We start from the raw sequence: 21031 nt of genomic DNA on the forward strand, positions 1-21031 counted from the left end.
GATGACAGAGGAGCATGGGGGGAGGGGACAGACAGCTGACTCAACAGCTATGGCCTGGGAGTTTCTCACTTTTCCCATAAGGGGGGCACCAAACTGATTCTTTGCCCCGGGTGAAATAATGTTTAGCTTCCCCACTGGTACTGCCTATAAGAATACCAGTACCAGCTGTTCTACTCTAATAAAGTAGAACGGCTAGTGGCTAGTGTAGGGGGAGAGGGGGCTTGGGTAGCCGGGGGGGGGGGGGTTGCGGGAGTTGTCCGGCCGCCATGGGAGAGACCTGTCAATGTGGGCCAGTCTAGATGAAGTCCAGGGCCAAATTTCTGTCCCAGTCCATCCCTGCCACTCAGTGTCCATCAGTGCCACCTCTCAGTGACCATCCATGCCCATCAGTGCCCACCTATCAGTGCCCATCTGTGCCACCGATCAGTGCCACCCATAACTACCCATCAGTGCCACCTATGAGTGCCCATCAGTGCCGTCTTCCAGTGCCCATCAGTGCCGCATATCAGTGACCATCAGTGCCGCCTATCAGTGACCATCATCAGTGCCCATCAGTGCCACCTTTATCAGTGCCACCTCATTGGTGCCACCTTATCGTGCCCATCAGTGCTGCCTTATCAGTGCCTATCAGTGCAGCCATATCAGTGCCCGTAATTGAAGAAGAAAATTTACTTATTTAATCAGTCTTTTTTTAGTTGTTGCGCAAAAAATAAAAATCGCAGAGGTGATCAGATACCACCAAAAGAAAGCTCTATTTGTGGGAACAAAGTGATAAAGAAATTGTTTGGGTACGGTGTAGCATGACCGCCCAATCGTCATTCACATTGCGACAGAGCTGAAAGCTGAAAATTGGCTTTGGCAGGAAGGTGCGTAAGTGCCTGGTATGGAAGTGGTTAAAGTGACTCTGTCACCGAAAAAAAAAAAATGCTATAAACATATACTTGCAAATCCCCACGCCCAAACAATGAGCTTTTCTTATAGGGTACATAAAATTCATTACATATAACAATAATCATAAGTGAATATATTCTTTTAAAAGTCCATGAATTCTTCTGTGATAAATTACTGTGGTAAATTTCCAAAACTTGCCACCATCACCATAAACGGAAACGAAAAGTTACACCCGATGTGTGGTAAGAATTTCTACTCCACCGGAAAAAAAGGTCAAAATGGGCTTTGTTTGTGGGTCTTTGCACTTGCTTCTGTGTTCACTGTGGATGAACCAGGGTACCTTTCCAAATGGCAGCCACTTTTCCACAGAGATAACCCATTACAGAGAAGACATAGAAAGTGCCATTGTGTAAAACCATTTTATTATAAAAACAGCATATTAAAAGCCAACTGGTGGCTTACATTGAGAAGTGCCCACTAAGGCACTAAGAATATTTGCAGACACTTGGGCAGGGATTGCAAGCCATTCACGGTAATAATCAAATTTGCATCGTCTACTCTACACTTTGAGGGGAGCAGCTTACCATCTACACAATTTTTTTTAAAAACACTTGATTTCACGTTTTATATACATCCATAGCGCGAGGTTCCTCTATCACTGCACTATTGTGAGCCTTTCTTTTTCATAGGTGAATGTAAAACAAGATCTTATTTTCTCAACAAGAGAACCATGAGATATGTGTGGAGGTGTCATTAACTATTTCAGCTCTGCATGACGATCTTCATAGATGTGAGGCATTGAGTTTTGGTGAGTTATTGAATTCACAATGAGGGTCCACAATCACTGTATGAAGAAGGAATTATTTGAATACACACTATATTGTCAAAAGTATTGTGACACCTGCCTTTCCACGCACATGAACTTAAATAGCCACCTAGTCTTAGTCCGTAGGGTTCAATGTTGAGTTGGCCCACCCTTTGCCGCTATAACAGTTTGAACTCTTCTGGGAAGGCTTTCTAGAAGGTTTAGGAGTGTGTCCATGGGAATGTTTTACCATTCTTTCAGAAGCGCAATTGTGAGATTAGGCACTGATGTTGGACGAGAAGGCCTGGCTTGCAGTCTACGCACTAATTAATCCCAAAGGTGTTCTCTCAGGTTGAGGTCATGACTCGCTCGTGCTTTGTGCACTGGTGCGCAGTCATGTTGGAACAGGAAGGGGTCATCCTCAAACTGTTCCCACAAAGTTGGGAGCATGAAATTGCCCAAAATGTCTTGGTATGCTGATGCCTTTAGAGTTCCCTTCACTGCAACTAAGGGGCCAGGCCCAGCCCATGTAAAGCAAATCCACACCATAATCCCCCCTCCACCAAATGATTTGGACCAGTGCACAAAGCAAGGTCCATAAAGACATGGATGAGTGAGTTTGTGGAGGAGGAAATTGTCTGGCCTGCACAGAGTCCTGACCTCAACCCAATCGAACACCTTTGGGATAAATTAGAGTGTGAGCCAGGCCTTCTCGTCCAACATTAAAGCCTGACTTCACAAATACAGGTATTTTTAGAGTGCTTACAATGTACACAGCTCTTTATTGTACATTCTAATCAGTCCCTGCTCTCAGGGAGCTTACAATCGTAGGTCCCTATCTGACATGCATACATAAACATACTATGGCCAACATAGATAGGATGCAATTAACCCACCAGTATGTCTTTGGAGTGTGGTAGTAAACTGGAGTACCCGGAAGAAACCCATGCAAGCACAAGGAAAACATGCAAACCTCATGCATGTCACATTCAGATAAAACAAGCAAAAAATATGACCAGGGACCCTTAGGAGGAAGCACTGGGAGTGGAGGGACTAAGCCCAGAGTTGGGTGGGAAGAAACCACAATTCCGGATGTTTCCATTTATGTAGTGTTTCTTATAGGCTATCTTGCACGGCAACCTTCACCAAGTGTTATACAAGCGTAATATAAATCATAAACCAGATTACTTGAACTGTGGTTCTTGACATTACCAAGGGGTTAACATCAGGAGCAATCAAAGGGAGGTGCTTACAAACTGTGTTGGGGACAGATACCCTGAAGGAAAAGAAAGCTTAGCTGAAACACAAGATCTCTCTTTTGCTCCCTGAGAGATCAGCGGTCTGCCTTGTTTACATACATGCGCCATCTCTCCTCTGAATGATCGGCAGGTCGCGACGGCCATTGTGGTCACTAGACCCACTGTGTCCAATCACAGTAAGAGCGGCATTTCGGTGGGGCGATCGAGCCCCCTACACCACGTGCACAAAATCACGTACAGGTACGTGATTTTGTGCAGATAGGCCACCCAGCCGCAGTATATATGCGGTGGGCAGTCCGGAAGTGGTTAAAGACTGTGAACATGATTTAGGAGTTATTGGAGACTAGGGACATATTACCTGAGACTGCTAGAAATCACTGCTGTACTAGGGCAATACAGAAACACAGATTTCAGTTTCTCTGTTATGTCTTTTTTGGGGGGGGGGGGGGCTATTCTTTTTTTTCTTTATGCCTGCAGGGGAAATGTGTGTGAATGTGGAGTAGGGAAGCTCATTCACATACACGTCAATACCCTGTATTTAAGTAGCACTTATGCAGCGCATTTAAAGCCTGATAAACACCCTTTAATACCTACCATAATCATTACAATGGGCACCACTAAGTGCAGTACACACTAAAGAGGTAGGTTTTGTGTTGTGTCGCTTTAATGAGGCATAAACGCTTGTTGGCAGGTGGGGTGGCTGTGTTGTTGTTAGTCACGTCCTCCATGTTTCCCCATTAACTCGTCGGGTGCCAAGTATTGGGTTACACGTAAGGCCTGCCCCACGTGGGTTATTCTGGGCTGCGTTAGGCACTCTGTTACAGGGTAGTTTTACACACACATACACACTTGGGGTACCTTCACTCTGTTTCATCTTCACCCATGTTTAGGAACCAGGCTGAGCTTGCCGTGGGGGAATACTCAGCCTTAAGGCAGACGTCTACATTTAGAGGTGAATGTACACCATGTACACTGACACTGTAAGGCCTAGTACACACGAGAGGATTTATCCGCGGATACGGTCCACCGGACTGTATTTGCGGATAAATCCTCTCGAGGATTTCCATGGATTTGGATCCGATGGAGTGTACTCACCATCGGATCGAAATCCGCGCGAAATCCCCTCGCGATGACGTGTCGCGCCGTCGCCGCGATAATGACGCGGCGACGTGCGCGACGCTGTCATAAAAGGAATTCCACGCATGCGTCGAATCATTACGACGCATGCGGGGGATCCCTTCGGACGGATCGATCCGGTGAGTCTGTACAGACCACCGGATCGATCCGCTGGTTCCGATTCCAGCGGATAGATTTGTAGACATGTCTACAAATTTTTATCTGCTGGAATTCGGAAATATCCGCAGATAAATATCCGCAGGAATGTACACACCATAGAATCTATCCGCTGAAACCGATCCGCTGAGATTTTTCAGCGGATGGATTCTATCGTGTGTACGGGGCCTAACTGTTCTCCAGTTACCTCTCGGTTTCCCGTGTACACCTTCACAGTATCTTGCATTTTCCATTACTACACCCAAGTAGCAGTGTGGACCCTGCCATGCACTCTGCGCAGGCTTCACACGTGCACTCAACTTGACTCTCAAACTTCTGTACCTCTATACAGGATGAGGAACCTCTGCAGTGTAATCCTCTCCCATTGCTATGGGAGACAGATCGCTGACGGAAGGAGAGTGATAACATCTCCCTAGCAGCTAGAGGCCATGAACAACTATAACAGGTACATGCTATCGGCAGGCTGCTTGTTACGCTTCCGTCACTCTTGGCAATTACTTATGTCTTCAAATGACTCCATTCCACGCTGAGGTCTTCATACCCCAATGTTTTAGGACACACTAGATGACAATGTGTGTGCCAGTTACTTACGATACACCTCTTTAATAACTTCAGACCAGGCATGGACAATGGTTCAATACTTTGCTTGGCAAAATAGACATCCAACAGGCAAGGCATGATACTTCCCTACTCCTAACTATAACTAATGTTCTGGCCCAGCATACCTGAATTAATAAAGCCCAATAAGCATAAGTCCTTCATAGACATTTCCCCAGCGGTGTCTTCAGAACGAACCCCAAGTCTCTGTTGCAAGCTATGACAAGCATCATTCTCCTACTCGTAGGGATCTCTTCTTCTGTCTCCATCCCCTACAGGTATCATAACCCAAGGCTGTACTGTGCTCACTGGGTTTCTTTCAAGTGGAGTCACACAAACTCCCCTGAACTGTCTTAATTTATATCCACGGGGTAAGTGGACTGGACCCAGATGGGAACCCACCAAACAGTTCAGGAGAGCGGGGAAAATTCTGCCAGTTGGGAAGGCACCTACTGGCTGCTTTAGCCTGCTTATGCACTTATCAGCTGCCAAAATGAATTTCAAAATGTAAATTGTAATGCACCGTAACCGCACTTATAGCTTTTATGGTGTGTAACTGAAGCATTTTTAAAGTTTTATCTGGGCACTGGTGGAGAGCCAGTGGAGGTTGCTTTTACCTGGGAAATTATAGTGATAGGACAGACCACCTCCAGTCATTTCCTGTTTGTTCAGAGTAGCCGTGTGGTAACACCATTTGCTTCTGTGTGCTGGCTGGCATCAAGCCAGCCAGCAATACTGTCATTGCCAGGAAGGAGCAAAGGCACTGAGTACTATTACCAGTGGCAACGTTTTTTTGTGTTGGTGCCTGCAAGTGACCATGACAATCTTTCAATGGTCATCTTAAGCCTCGTACACACGACCGGTTTTCTCGGCAAAAAACAGCAAAAAAAATGCTTCTTGCCGAGATTCACGTTCATGTGTACGAGGCATTCAGATTTCTCGTCAGGAAATCTGGCCAGAATCTCAACGAGAAAAAAAAGAACCTGCTCTCTCTTTTCTCGTCGAGATTCTTGTCGGCCTGTTTCCAGACGAGAAACCCGAGAGTGTGTATACTTACCTGTCGCCGTGGAAACCCGCGCATGCTTGAAATGACTTTGACGCATGTGCGGTAGCTTCCACGGCATAGATAGGGTGAAGCAAAATGACAGCGACAGCATCGAATGTGACGAGCTCATGCTCGTCGTACGCGATGATGTCACCACATTCTTTCCTTTCAAGAGAACCGCGGTTCTTTTGAAACGAAAGTCTGTACACTCGGGCGGCAAGAGTTTATGCCAAGAATCTTGTCAGGGAAAACGACGGGTTTTTCCTGATGAGATTCTCAGTCATGTGTACGAGGCTTTAGAGCTGGACCAAGCCAAGTGTCAAAGTATATGAATGCATCTTGCAGAGAATTCACAAAAATGTCTGCTATCACACCACAACTAAACAGATAATTTCTTCTACATCACTTCCCCTTTAAAGCGGAACTACACTGCATTTAAGCATCATAAACCAGAAAACTTTATTTAATTCATTTTTAATATTCAAAGTAAACTTTCCTATCCATCCATGTCTCCATGCTTTATTTTGTTGAGAAATCACTTTTATTGTTTTCTATTTGTTGTTTCTGTTATTTTATATGCAAAACCAAATAAAAAAAGAAATAAAAAAACAAAAAACAAAGCTGTACTTCTATAACAGTTTTTTTTAACTGAACTGAATTACAGTGCAAACAAGGTACCTGATTTCACATTTAAAAATAAATGTTAGTCAAGAGGAAGCTTTATGGTTTATGCAGTGATTGGTGACTTTTAAAGCTCACTCTCGATCCTCTACACAGACATAATTCCCCAGATCCCTGAAGTACTGGTCATATAGAAGAACCTGACTGACGTGTTTCTTCTTTTCAGCCAAGGATCGTAAATAAGGGTCCTCTAATTGGACAATAAAGCTTAATAGCCATCATTTAATATGCTTTATGCTACCAGTACACATTGCCTATAGATCAGTATAAGTTGTATTAGATGTTCAGCCAAGCAACAGAAACTTATAAAATATGTATAATTGTGAGGAAGACTACCACTTAATGTTTTCTTCCTGCTCTGTCATTTATAAGTGTCCATTAAAATGAAAGCAATGGGAACATGGTGTGAATGTAATGAGTTATTGTAGTTGTGTATATTCTACATTTCATGTCTTACAGAGGTTTAATACAATTTACCATTAAGATCTAGACTTTATTGTATTGGACAAGAGGAAGGGAAGGTTACGAATATGTTAGTTACATATTAAGTCAGGTTAAATAAAGACACTTTTCCACTGAATTAAAAAAAAAACTCCTTTTATTTATTTGAAAAGAGTGTTCACTTTGTAAAGTGACCCTGGTGAAATATATATTTTCAAAGCTATATCTTTATAAGCAGAGTATACATATTTACCTTTCTTGCTACACTGCCAAACTCCCCTCCAATCCTTCAAAGTCTTAGTCTGAATTGAAATCCATGATATTGATTTGCTGGGTCTCCAGTAGCTCTTACTGGATTCTTATGCTACTACTGTGTTCTGTAAAAGGTGGGGGCAGGGGCGGACTGACCATTCGGGCACTCAGGCACTGCCCGAGGGCCCCATGCCACTAGGGGACCCCATCAGGGTTGCCAGCCATAGTAAAACCAGGGACAGTATGTAAAAATCTGTGTTTTTTTTAAAAAAATCCCAAGATTATAGCTGCCCCCCACCTCTACAGTACCTTTTCAGTGTGTGTATGTATACTGTGCATTTATACTGTGTGGGTGTGTGTGTATACTGTGTGTATATTGTGTGTCTGTGTGTGTGTGTGTGTGTGTGTATACTGTGTATGAATACTGTATGTGTATACTGTGTGTCCCCATAATCTTCTCATATTGCCTGGGGGCCCCATAATCTCCTATTGCCCGGGGGGCCCCATAATCTCCTATTGCCCAGGGGGCCCCATGAGTTGTCAGTCCGCCCCTGGGTGGAGGATAGGCATGGCTTGGTTTAAAACATTTTATATAGTAAGTAACAGAGATGTGTTAGGGTCAATTCACACCTGCAAAATCACCCTACTCTGATTATATGTGAAAACCCCAGCATGAGTTTATGGCGAGTAGCTGCAGGAGGCAGCCCCATTGAAAACAATGGGAGACTGCTGGCTTTCACAGCTAATTGCGGCCACTCGCATCATGTAGCAATCACATGTGAGTGATCGGCCCTGGATGCACTTACATGTGATCGCTGCATGAGTAAATACATGCGAGTGGCCACAGACAGATGCGGCAGAACGCAGAAGGCAGCCTCCAATTTATTTCAATGGGGCTGCCTCCCGCATCTAATCACCAGGAAACCCCGTTGGGGTTCTCGCATTTAATCAGAACTGGGTGCATATGCCCATGTGAATACACCCTTAAGCAAGATGAATATATCTTCTTTATTGACTCTTTTGAAGTCAGAATAAATTTGGTTCCATTAATCTTTTGTCATAGCTGAAGTTTTTCATACCCTTTATTAACGTATTTGCTTTATTTCTGAATTCTTTCTACTTGTACAGTATCCTTTTTATGAACCGCTGCTATTCAAAATCCAACATTTTTTTTTTTTAACAGAGATGTTTATTAGAAATCAAATCAGCCTTACAAAATCATTACATTAGAAACACACAATTAGTCACATGGAAAGCAGCTTAAGAGCCGCAAAAAAACAACATTTCTCTTATCGTCCATGGACAGACACACCTCCTTAAATCTTGACAAGTGGGTTATGTTCCTCGTTTACAGGAGAGGACTAGGCAGAAACATGTTAGATAATTAAATACATGTTACATTAACAGAGTTGAACAGCCCCGGTCAGGGGGCAGTCCCTCCAGACATAACCCTCCTCACTGCAGCATGCAGCCTCAGTTTCGTTCTGCCTAGCAAGGAGAAGGACGTATGGCTCCCTTTGGGCCCAGCGCCCCGAGGAGAGCATTGCTAACCTTGCCGCTGTTGGGGGGGGCCTTCCTGAGGGGACTGTGTTATCTGGCCTGTGTTTTTTCTTTTTTGTATGGGGCTTTCCTGTGAGGGGTTTTTCACTGTTAAAAAGCCCAATGAGGCTTTTCCTGTTTAAACGCTGCATTTTTCCGCCATTTGGCTGGCGCTGGAACCATTTTTTGGGAGGTTTTTCAATTACATTGAAATCTCCCATTGGCGGCCATTTTGTCGTAGCCACGCTATGGCGCAGCTTACATTGCGGTCGGCCATTTTCCTGTTGCCGCATTCTGAATGCTCAATGCCCATCTTGTAGTAGTCCTGACCCCTAGTACTGTTTACGACGCACACAGGTCCCTGCAGATGCCGCACAGTTACCTTACGGTTCTTTTCCTCTCACACGCCGTGTGCTGAGAGCAGACGGCAGCGCTGGGCAGTCTCCTCTTGAGGTGAGTCCCCTGGGCACCCCTGGTCAGCACAGCGAGTGGGTGAGATGCCCTGAATAGGGCTCCAGGAGCTTCTGTTTATTTGTAAGGACAGGTGTGCATATTATACATACACACTATGTAAATATTATTAATATTTGGAGTCAGTATCTGGGTCCTTCCCCAACATGCTGGTGGTGGCAGCAGGTGTTAGCACCTTGGATTCCCACAGAGGTTTTATTGTTAGTCCTGGACACGTTTGTGACAGGGTGGGGGTGGACTGCGGACGGGCGGTAAAAGAGTGCCCACTTCCCCCCTTATCCCCTGGGGAATGCTCTGTTATGGAGCCATGGACCAGGTACCTGGGTAGTAAAAAAAAAAAAAAAAAGAAAAGAAAAGCAGGATAAGGCATTTATGGGTGCGCTTCTCACTGCTGCAAGGGACTCTCCTAAGCTGGATAGTGCAGCTGAGGGCTTTTGTAGTCCCTCACCGCTGGGCGGTTCAGTGCCCCTTTTAGGGGAGCCTTTTTAAAAGGTGGGCTTCTTCTCCGGTGGTGGACCCTCCGGGTGTCATGTATAGGTGACCACTCTCCCTATTGCGGGAACCCCCGCTTGTATGGATCTGACTGACCTGAAGATCCAAAGTACTGACCCGTTCCATGTTCACCATGCTGGGGTCTGACTTGCGGCCTATTGTGGCCACTACTCTGGGGTCTCAGTCATTCACGGAGTGAGCATTTTGCACCAGACAGTGGAGGAGCACAGACTCTCACAAAGTTATTAGGCTAGCAGACCAGCTGGTCCAGGGCCTCATATAGGTCTGTGATGCTTCATTGAATGCTGCGCCCTTGTTATCCAGGGCTTCTGTTTCAGAATGGATTTATGTACACGTGGTGTAGTGGTTAACTCCATTACTTGGCAGCAATAGAGTCATTGGTTCGAATCCGGACACTGACGCCAATCTGCCTGGAGCTTGCATTGTCGCTCCCTGTGTCTATGTCATAGTGTTTTTTCTGTGCTTCGTGATGAGAGAGGCTCTCTGTCAGCCTGTTGCCCTCCCTTTTGACCTGGCGTCAGCACCATGGGTTTTCAGCTAGGAGCTCGCACTTATGCTAACTTTGTTGGGACAGCGAGGCTTTGCCTCATTGGCTACTTGGACGACTTTCTTCTGAGAGCAACTTCTGTCTCAGACCTAGTGGATGTGTTATTCCCAATCAGACCCTTCGAAGATTTGGGTGGGTGTTAAACGTTTATGCCAGAAGGTGTAGCTCAGTGGCAGCAAGCCTGCCTTTCATGTGTGCGACCCAGAGTATCTAGGGTTGATCCGGACTCCTTGGTGGCGAAGGTTCTTCTTCCCCTGGAGAAATTGCAGACTCTTCAGTCTGCTGTGAAGGTATTGGCATCACGCAATCGGTCTTCTCTCCGGGAACCTGCTGGTCCGGGGCCTGTGGGTAGCCTCCTTCGAGGTGGTACTGTATGCCCAGTTCCACACTTGGGTTTTCCAGGGGAAATACTGTCCAGGTGGTAAAAATCTCTTGTCTCTGAAATCATCAGATTCCGGTGCGCCACCAAATCAGAGTCTCTCTGAGTTGGTGACGGAGATCCCCGACTCTTCGGTCCGGAAAGTTGTTTCTTCCTTCCAGTGGTCGGTGTTTACGACGGATGCCAGCCTCACGGGTTGTGGGGGCACTTGGGGGGTTGAGTCGGCTCTGAGTTGTTGGACTTGCGTGGACCTACGGCCACACCTCCCTGAATGTGCCCGCTCTTGTCTGGTCTTGGTAGCTACCCAGGGTCGGCCCTGGCTAGTGCCTGGGTGGGAGACCACCTGGGAATACCAGGTGCTGTCTACCGTTCATTGTCCTACTATTTTAGGCGATCAGGCTATGCTTCTCCTCATGGTCGAGGAGGTTGCAAGGTCGTCCGATCTGGTTTCAGCCAGGCAACGCCACGGCCGTGGCTTCAGTCTACTATCAGGTATACAGTACTATCGGACTACTGGAGTCGCCAGATGCTGGACCAGGGTGACTGGTCTTTGTGCTTGGGGTGTTTTGGCTCCCTTGCAGGAGGTGAGCCTCACAGGGCATGGATCTCCTGGCCGCTCGTCTCCACCGCAAGGGTGTCGAAGTTAGTGGCCAGGTCTAGTGATCTGGTACAGACGCATCAGTCGCGATGGTGGCCAGTTCCACACTTGGGTTTTCCAGGGGAAATACTGTCCAGGTGGTAAAAATCTCTTGTCTCTGAAATCATCAGATTCCGGTGCGCCACCAAGTCAGAGTCTCTCTGAGTTGGTGACGGAGATCCCCGACTCTTCGGTCCGGAAAGTTGTTTCTTCCTTCCAGTGGTCGGTGTTTACGACGGATGCCAGCCTCACGGGTTGTGGGGGCACCTGGGGGGTTGAGTCAGCTCTGAGTCATTGGACTTGCGTGGACCTACGGCCACACCTCCCTGAATGTGCCCGCTCTCGTCTGGTCTTGGTAGCTACCCAGGGTCGGGCCTGGCTAGTGCCTGGGTGGGAGACCACCTGGGAATACCAGGTGCTGTCTACCGTTCATTGTCCTACTATTTTAGGCGATCAGGCTATGCTTCTCCTCATGGTCGAGGAGGTTGCAAGGTCGTCCGATCTGGTTTCAGCCAGGCAACGCCACGGCCGTGGCTTCAGTCTACTATCAGGTATACAGTACTATCGGACTACTGGAGTCGCCAGATGCTGGACCAGGGTGACTGGTCTTTGTGCTTGGGGTGTTTTGGCTCCCTTGCAGGAGGTGAGCCTCACAGGGCATGGATCTCCTGGCCGCTCGTCTCCACCGCAAGGGTGTCGAAGTTAGTGGCCAGGTCTAGTGATCTGGTACAGACGCATCAGTCGCGATGGTGGCCCGTTCCTCCATTGTAGTTGCTTCCTCAGCTGCTCCACAGAGTGGAGGCTGAGGAGATCCCGATGATTCTAATCGCTCCAGATTGACCTTGGCTTCCTTGGTACGCTGATATCGGTCGCCTGGTAGCAGAGGTACCCTGGCGGTTGCCAGGGTGAGAGGTCCCTCTGTCTCGAGGTCCCATACTTCCTCCTGTTGTACAGTCACTGACTTGCTCAGCATGGCTATTGAAAGCCAGACTTTAAGTGACCGGGGTCTGTCCGACTCGGTCATCTCAACAATGCTAAGGGCATGGTAGTCTTCTTCCGGAGGATCTACAGTCGCAGCTGGCAGGCCTTCATCTCTTGGTGCGAAGGGATAGAGTGACGTCCACGGACGTACTCGGTGTCCAGGGTCCTGCTGTTTTTACAAAAAGTTGCTTAAAGATTTCAGCCTTGGCTGTGTTCTTTCAGTGGCCTTTTTGTGACCCGTTCCCTGGTGGGTCCCTTTTTGTGTGCAGGGGGTTTGTCATATACTTTCCCCTCTTGGCCCATCTCTTCCCCCATGAGTTTTGACTCTGGTGCTCTCGATTCTTCAGGAACCTTCCTTTTGGAAACATCAGAGAGATTTTCTCTTGACACTATCTCAGAAGGTGGCCCCTTTAGTGGCCTTTACCTCTGTTAGAGGGGTTTCTGAGTTGGCGGTCTTGTCTTGCAAGCCGCCATGCTTGAGTCTCCATAAGGATTAGGTGGTGGTGCGCCCACGACCTTCCCTTCTTCCAAAGGTGGTTTCGGCCTTTCGCCGGAATAAGGACATTGTTCTTCCATCCTTCTGTCCTACGAAGGTTGCCTTTCATACTTTAGGCGAGGTACGCGCTTTGCAGGTGTACCAGCCTGCTACGGCTACATTTCAGAGTTCTGACTTTGTGTCTGTGTCTGGTCCACAAAAGGGCCTGGCGGTCTCGTCGACCACCATTTCTCGATGGATCAGGCAGGCTGTCATACAGACCTATGCTCTTAAGGGGCGGGCCCCCGTTTCCGGTCACGGCACTTTCGACCAGGGCAATTGGTGCTTCCTGATTTTTTTTCCGACATCATGCGTCGGTCTCACAGGTGTGCGAGGCGGCGACTTGCTCGCCCGTTCACACTTTTTCCAGAATTTACATGGTTGCTGTGAGTGCATCTTCTGATGCTTTTTTCGGCCGCTAGTTTTTGCAGGTGGCTGTTTAAAGTTGCACCTCCTCCGTTGAGGAGCTCTGCTTGTTTTGGGGTGAAGTTAAAATTGGTTTTACTGATATATTTCCCACCCCTCGTTTTTGACACTGCTTGGGGACATCCCACTTGTCAAGATTTAAGGAGCTGTGTCCGTCCATGGACGATAAGAGAAAATAGGATTTTTTGTACTCACTGTAAAATCCTTTTCTCTAAAACAATCGACGGACACAGCACCCACCCCTCCTTTTTAGGTTTGTACTGCTTGTTACGAACTGAGGCTGCATGCTGCAGTGAGGAGAGTTATTTCTGGAGGGACCGCCCCCTGGACGGGGCTGTTTAACTCTGTTAATGTAACATGTATTTAATTATCTAACATGTTTCTGCCTAGTCCTCTCCTATAAACAGGGAACATAACCCACCTGTCAAGATTTAAGGAGCTGTGTCCGTCCATGGACTCAGAGAAAAGGATTTTACGGTGAGTACAAAAAATCCTATTTTTTAATGACACTAATGGGCATCTGCCCTCATTGAAGAGTTATGGTAGCCAGAGATGGATCAAAATTTAGCCTGTTCAACATGGACTGGTTGAAGTTTGGTCAGTGTGTGGCCGTCTCTTTTTGTCAGAAGTCAATATTTAGATTGACTTATGTAAAACAGACTAGTTAGAAAAATGTTGTTAAATGGCTGCAGCTGCTGATCAATATGTTCTAACAGCACTGGGCCCTGCTGTCAAAATACAATTAGGTAGATTCAGGTAGGGACACGCAAATCTAAGGCGGCGTAGCCTAGCGTGTTTACACTACGCCGCCTTAAGTAAAGAGAGGCAAGTACTGTATTCTCAAAGTACTTGCCTCCTTACTTAGGGCGGCGTAGCCTAAATGCGGCGGGCATAAGGGCGCCTAATTCAAATGTGTTGGAGGGGGGCGTGTTTGATGGTAATGAGGCTTGACCTCACGTTTTTTACTTTTTTTTCAACTGCGCATGCGCCGGGTGCCTACATTTCCCAGTGTGCATTGCGGCTACGTACGGCGCACGGGCCTATTGATTTTGACGTGGACGTAAACGACGTAAATCCCGATTCGCGGACGACTTACGCAAACGACGTAAAAAATTTGAATCTCGCGGCGGGAACGGCGGCCATACTTTAACATTGTTATTCCACCTAATAGGTGGAATAACTTTAGACCTGCTAATGCCTTACGGAAACGGCATAAATCGACTGCGGCGGCCGGGCGTACGTTTGTGAATCGGCGTATCCCCTCATTTACATATTCTACGCCGACCGCAATGGAAGCGCCACCTAGCGGCCATCCAAAATATTGCAATCTAAGATAGGACGGTGCAAGCCGTCGTATCTTAGATATGTTTAAGCGTATCTCTGTTTGAGCATACGCTTAAACATAGGTCGGCGTAGATTCTGAGTTAGGTCGGCTTATCTACCAGCCTAACTCTACCTGAATCTACCTAAATGTCCGAGTGAGGAGGGTTACTCCATTCACCTAATTTGTGTGGATGGGAAAATCTCTTCCACTGTTTTTGTTCAGATGCAAAATCTCTACAAAGTGAGGGAAATTCCCCTACTTAAGAGCATTGTCACCAGAATAGGTTGTTCTCATTAGAAGATTTACTCTTATCTTTTGTTTTGGTGACAGCTCTAAAATTCTGTATTTTCCCTTAATTTCTGTCCCATTGACAATGGTCACCAGGACAAATGCAGAAGGTAAATATACCCAGCTGAGTCACAGACAGCAACAAAAACATGATATTGGTTCTAGTGATGCAATGGATCACTGTTGATCCGTGATCCTAACTGGTCACCCCCTTCGGATCAGGACACTAGGTGATCCGCTAGGTGATCCGCAGCCATAGCATTAGGAAAGGCCGCGGCTTCGGCCTAGCTCCGGAGCCGTGGCCATCTTGGTACACCCGGCGGTGTCTGCACTGAGGGGAGGTTACTGTCTGTACTACTGGGGTTGTCTGCACTGAGGGGGGGTGTCTGCACTGAGGGGGAGGGTGTCTGTACTGAGGGGGTGTACTGCTGGGGAGGGCCTGCACTGAGGTGGGGGTGTCTGTACCGATGGGGGTGTCTGCACTGAGGGGGTGTCTGTACTGAGGGAGGGGGTTCTGTACTGAGGAGGGACTATAGTTGGTGGGGAGGTGACACCATTTTTTTGTTGCACCGGGTGACACCAACCCTAGTGACGCCACTACAGTGGGGGAGATGTGGATATTACAGTGGGGGAGATTTTTTTTTTTTTCTGATCCGAAAAATGATCCGATCCGTGACTCTGATCCGAGGAACGATCCGAACCGTGATTTTTTTGATCCGTTGCACCCCTAATTGATTCTAATCCATCACTATTCTATTAAAACAAAACAAAAAAATGCCCATAAAAACAGATGTCCCTACCAATAACTGGAAGCTTGAAATCCCACAAGAATGCACCCTACCTTTTGTTTGTCATGGAGCCAACTTTTGTTTTCCATTAAAAATCTGCTTTAACTATTCCGATGTAATCCATAAAACCCGTGGTAGGGCCAAGAAACATTAGAGCAGCACAATGGCAACTGCAGATCAAAGTTTTTCCTTTTTTCCTACCTAAACACACTGACACTAAATATGAAACTTTTTTTTTAATACCAAAAACACACTGACACTGATGTAATATTAAAGTGTTACTAAACCCTGGACCTTGCATTCACTATATCTGGTCTCTGGCAGTACACAGTATATGGAAATGCAATCATTTTAGTAAATATAAACTGCTAAATACCTTTTCTCATTAGCAGTTAGAGCAGTCTTGTGATGTCTATTATTGTCCAGCAGAGCACTGGTTAAAGCTTGTAGGATTAGCTTTCATTCTCCCCTGATTGACTAAGGCTGCAGGACCCCTGACTATCTGTCTGGACAGTGCTGAATGGCCCTGTGCTGATCACATGTACTCTCCCAAGAAAAAAAACCTCTCTAGCAACACACACCAAACTGAGCATGTGCAGCTTGCCCCCAAGGCTCTGTTCTATCAGGAGATGGTTTAGGGACTGTGGAAGAAGGGGAGGATCACAGAAAACAGGATCAAACAGACTTTTTACACAATGCAGAGAATTAACCCCTTAGTTGCCCATTGAGTATAACAAGGATGCTTTACTGCATATGCAGCCTGATTTTTACTGTTTAGGTTTTATTAACACTTTAACATAGATCAAGCACTGATCTAACTAGTATATGTTTTTTTTTTTACTGCATGTTTAATGCAGTATATATCCATCCGTTACTGCACTGCATCCATTACTGCACGTTTAACGCAATATATATAAGTACGTTATTGTACGTTTAATGCAGTATACTTGAGTCCGTTACTGCACGTCTACCACAGTATATTGCAGTGCGTCAGTGCAGTTTTTACTGCAGTATATTGTAGTGTGTCAGTGGAGTGTGTCTGTGTAGTGAGTACTCAAGTTAAAGTGCACCAAAAACCACTTTCCACGTACACATTTCCACATTTTTCTTACATAATTAAGTGCCCTCCCCATCATGTCTGTGAGGCCAACAAGGAGGGGCAGATGTTCCCATGGCACAGCAGCATATGTGTCCACAGGCAAAAGAGGACGTGGTCTGTCCTCAGGCAGGGCATAATTTCCTCTGTTTAGTCATGTTGCCCATGCCATCCAGCCACTGCATGCAGAGGAGGTCTTTGAACTGGCTTACTAAACCATCATCATCCTCCTCATCCTCTTTCTCCCAAGCCCATTGGTAAAAGCACCTGAAAGCCACACAAAAGGGATGCAATTCTGCTCCTCCTCACTCCTCACCTTTCGGGTCTACCCCCGCTATACCTCATGACCTCTCAGCAGCCTCCACAGACAGGTATTATGGTATAACGCAGGATGTCCCAGGTCCCTGCAGCACATTTGCCAGTAGCACACCACTGGCTGTAGACTACAGCAAGCAAATGTCGCTGATTAAGTGCTTTCTGAATCTCAAATCTCTGAAAGATTGTCTAGGATGCCTAGCTTTGTGGGTGTTGATTTCATCTGGAAGAAATGTTTCATGGGCACAATTATAACCCAAGGACCAATTTTTCCACACCGGTTTGACAGGTGCATATCATTAAAATTTTTGACAGCAGGGCCAATTCTTGCTTTCATCAAGAGTACCTATATAGGGTTACAGTGTGAAGGCACCACCAACACCCAAAGGCCAATTTTTCCACACCTGTTTGACAGGTGCATATCATTGCTATTTTTGAAAGCAAGGCCAATTCTTGCTTTCATCCAGAGTACTTCTATAGGGTTATGGTGTGAAGGCACCACCGACACCCGAAAAAAAAATTCTGCAACTGTTTGACAGGTGCATTTCATTGCAATTTTTGTAGAGTTACGGTATGAAGGCACCACCGACACCCAAAGACCAATTTTTCCGCACCTGTATAGCAGGTGCATATCATTGCAAATTTTGACAGCAAGGCCAATTCTTGCTTTTATCAAGAGCACCTCTATAGGGTTATGGTGTGAAGTCACCACTGTGATGGAGTTACTAAAATGATTATTTTGTGTTTATGTTATTTTTCTCCTAAACCACTCAAATATTGCTTTTCTTTCTTATATTGTTTTATTTCTTGATATATATATATATATATATATATATATATATATATATATATATATATATATATATATACATACATATATATGGGTGTATACAAGTGTTATTTTCCTTGAGTAAAGTTATGACAGAGTTACAGTAAATCTCAGCCTGGAGTGAAAACAAGAGACAGATGGTTTAACTATTAATCCTAAACAGCTGTTACTGCTCACTCCTTGCATGGCCCCCTCCATCGAGTAAAGCAAGATGGCCCCCATGAGTGAAATATAAGCCACAAGGGCAAGAAGAACATGTAACAAGAAGAAAGACATATATGGACTAACGAATCAACTGTGTGCATATGAATGACGTCATTCTGTCTATAAAGCTGTGCTGGCAATAAAGTTCCCTCTCTTGACGTTGGGACGGTGAAGGATGTAGACTGTACCTCTCTTTCTGCATGCTTTCACAATTTGGGTCAGAGGCAGAATGGTTATGCCCTGGAGTTTGCCAGGGGCCTATCCTTTTCACCACCAACATCCAAAGACCAGTTTTTCCGCACCTGTTTGACAGGTGCATATCATTACAATTTTTGACAGCAAGGCCAATTCTTGCCTTCATCAAGAGTACCTCTATAGGACTACGGTATGAAAGTACCACCAACACCCAAAGGCCAATTTTTCCACACCTGTTGCTTCTATCCAAAGTCTGCAAAAGAGACACCAGAATTTATCCAAAATTGAATTCCATGTGCACTAAATGATGGCCTCATTATACAGACAGCCCACCCCCCCAAGCCATTGTTTAGAAAATAAAGAAAGCTTGAATGCCAAATGTCATTTTTTGGCTTTATAAATGTCATTATTGCTGTAACAGGTTCTATACATGGTATAGATATGTCATTTTTATTGGTATTTCTCGATTTGAGGATTTAACTTTAAGCATCAGTAAATCACTGCTCATTTAAAAATTATGTTTTTTACCAAAAAATATTCATTGATACATGTTCCCCAGAGCATGTATTGTATCCCCAATTACTTGCATGTAAGCCTTCAAAATGGGCACTTTTTATTTTTCCAGTTCGAGACTTAAATGGGGTTGGTTATTCAGCTCCGAACTTTTGCAATGTTCTAAAGTTCTGCCGTGAACCGAACAGGGGGTCGTTTGGCCCATCTCTATTCTTCAGATATTCAGGTAGCTGCAGGTGCGGCAGCTGCTTTAATACAATAGCCATAGCCAGCAATGGAGATTCCTCCATAATTAAGCATGAATGGAGGAATTTACTGATTTTCTCTTGTACATCTATTAAAGTCTAAAATTGTAGGGTTACAATTAGCCTTGTTGCATACTTTCTGAAAGATCTGCCTTACCAAGCCTTAAGTGCTTATCTTTTGGTACATGCAGAAAGCTGTGAATAAAAAATTTAATAAAATTGTCTATCAAAAGGAAAAACATATGAAATACTTTTAGTCAAAAAAAAAAAGCGTTCTCTAGTGGATATATTTGAACCCAAAGGTAATACTCCCTGTAATGGTCAGATGGCCATCCTCTGATGTTCATGGGTACCTGGTGTCCTATCTCGGTTTCTAATTTAAATGCAATGAACTTGGGAAGAAGCATTCTGGCAGATTCTGGTGCTTTATATTTTTTATTATGATCTCATCTATCCTATCTTTCATCAAATAGATGAGACAGCATCTAGAGACATCTATGACATTGCAATGCATTTTCTAACCTAGTCAATGTTTTATGTGATGCTGGCTGACCTTCTCTATAACTTCTAAAGTAAACCTGTCATGGGTGAAACATGGAGGCTGCCATTGTTAATCTTTACTTCTGAAAATGTGAACTATTGTATTTGTAACGGAATGACCCGGGACAACAAGAGACTTTGTGAGGATGGGGGATACTCCTGTGTCAGCGTCACTGATACCTCTTGGGTCTGAGTCCACCCTGTGCCTTTTGGGCATGGGGTGGCAAGTGAATCATAATTCATGTATTACATGTACTACATGAGATAGGACATCACTGATGTATTGCAGGATTTTGAGATACTGCAAGATGTTGGCCCAACCAGTCAATAGTGACTCATTCTATGCTTAGCCCTGACTAGTGACATGTTAATTGAGTCAGGGCTCCTGGAAGACATTCCATTGTCCTTGTGTAAAGGTGTTAACCCAGGTCTGCTCCCAGAACTCTAATTATGCATGCTAAATACTGTTTATGTGTGATAACACTGTCTACAGCCTAGTGATGCTCAGAGGTGTGAATAAGTGTCAAGCTGTATGTGGAGACAAAACGTCTGCCTAGGGAATTCAGTGTGTGAAGGTGTTTTGTTGTTATGCTGTTAATTAAGGAATGTTTAGTAATTAGCCTTAGTGTGTGATTAGGGGGGTGGAGATCTCATTGTTGCTTTAATGCCTTGTACTATATAAAAAGCTGAGAAGAAACCATTAAAGTATCATTACATTTGGAACAAGCACAGAGCTGTGTCTCGTCTTGATTCTGGACAAATGAAATGGGAACGGGTCCTGTCGGTTGGAGTGTCGATAAGCTGTCGTGACTGGGATGGAAGGTCGTAAACGGTGGTGACCGTTACAGTATTATCTATAGATATAGAGATAGCAGATACACTTTTTTTATGGAAGATATCATCAAGAATGTCAGAATTCTGCTCATCTAGATTGCTGTACTTTTAAGACATTTTTCTCTGATATGGCAAAATTCAGGGTTTTACATCGGTGCAGAGTAAAGGGGTTGTAAAGGCTCGTGTCTTTTCACCTTAATGCATCCTATGACTCAGGAGCGCGCCCGCAAGGTAACCCCCTTGGGAGAGCACTTCTACTAGGGGGTTATCTAATGCGGGGAGGAGCCGCGAGAGCCGCCAAGATACCCCAGAAGAGGATGTTCGGGGCCACTCTGTGCAAAACGAGCTGCACAGTGGAGGTAAGTAAGACATGTTTGTTATTTAAAACAACAAAGCTTTAGTATCAATAGGCCTCTGTCACAAAGTAAAACACCTGTGTAATTGAGGCTAAGAAGTAAGCAGCTATTTTATAAGGACATGTCAAGGCAGTGACATATTTGAATAGCATCCCAGGGCATTAAGCAGTACACATGTGTCTTAACAGGCAGCAACGCAAGACAACTTACCA

This window comes from Rana temporaria, chromosome 2 (genome assembly GCF_905171775.1).
Source record: "Rana temporaria chromosome 2, aRanTem1.1, whole genome shotgun sequence".
Classification (NCBI taxonomy): domain Eukaryota; kingdom Metazoa; phylum Chordata; class Amphibia; order Anura; family Ranidae; genus Rana; species Rana temporaria.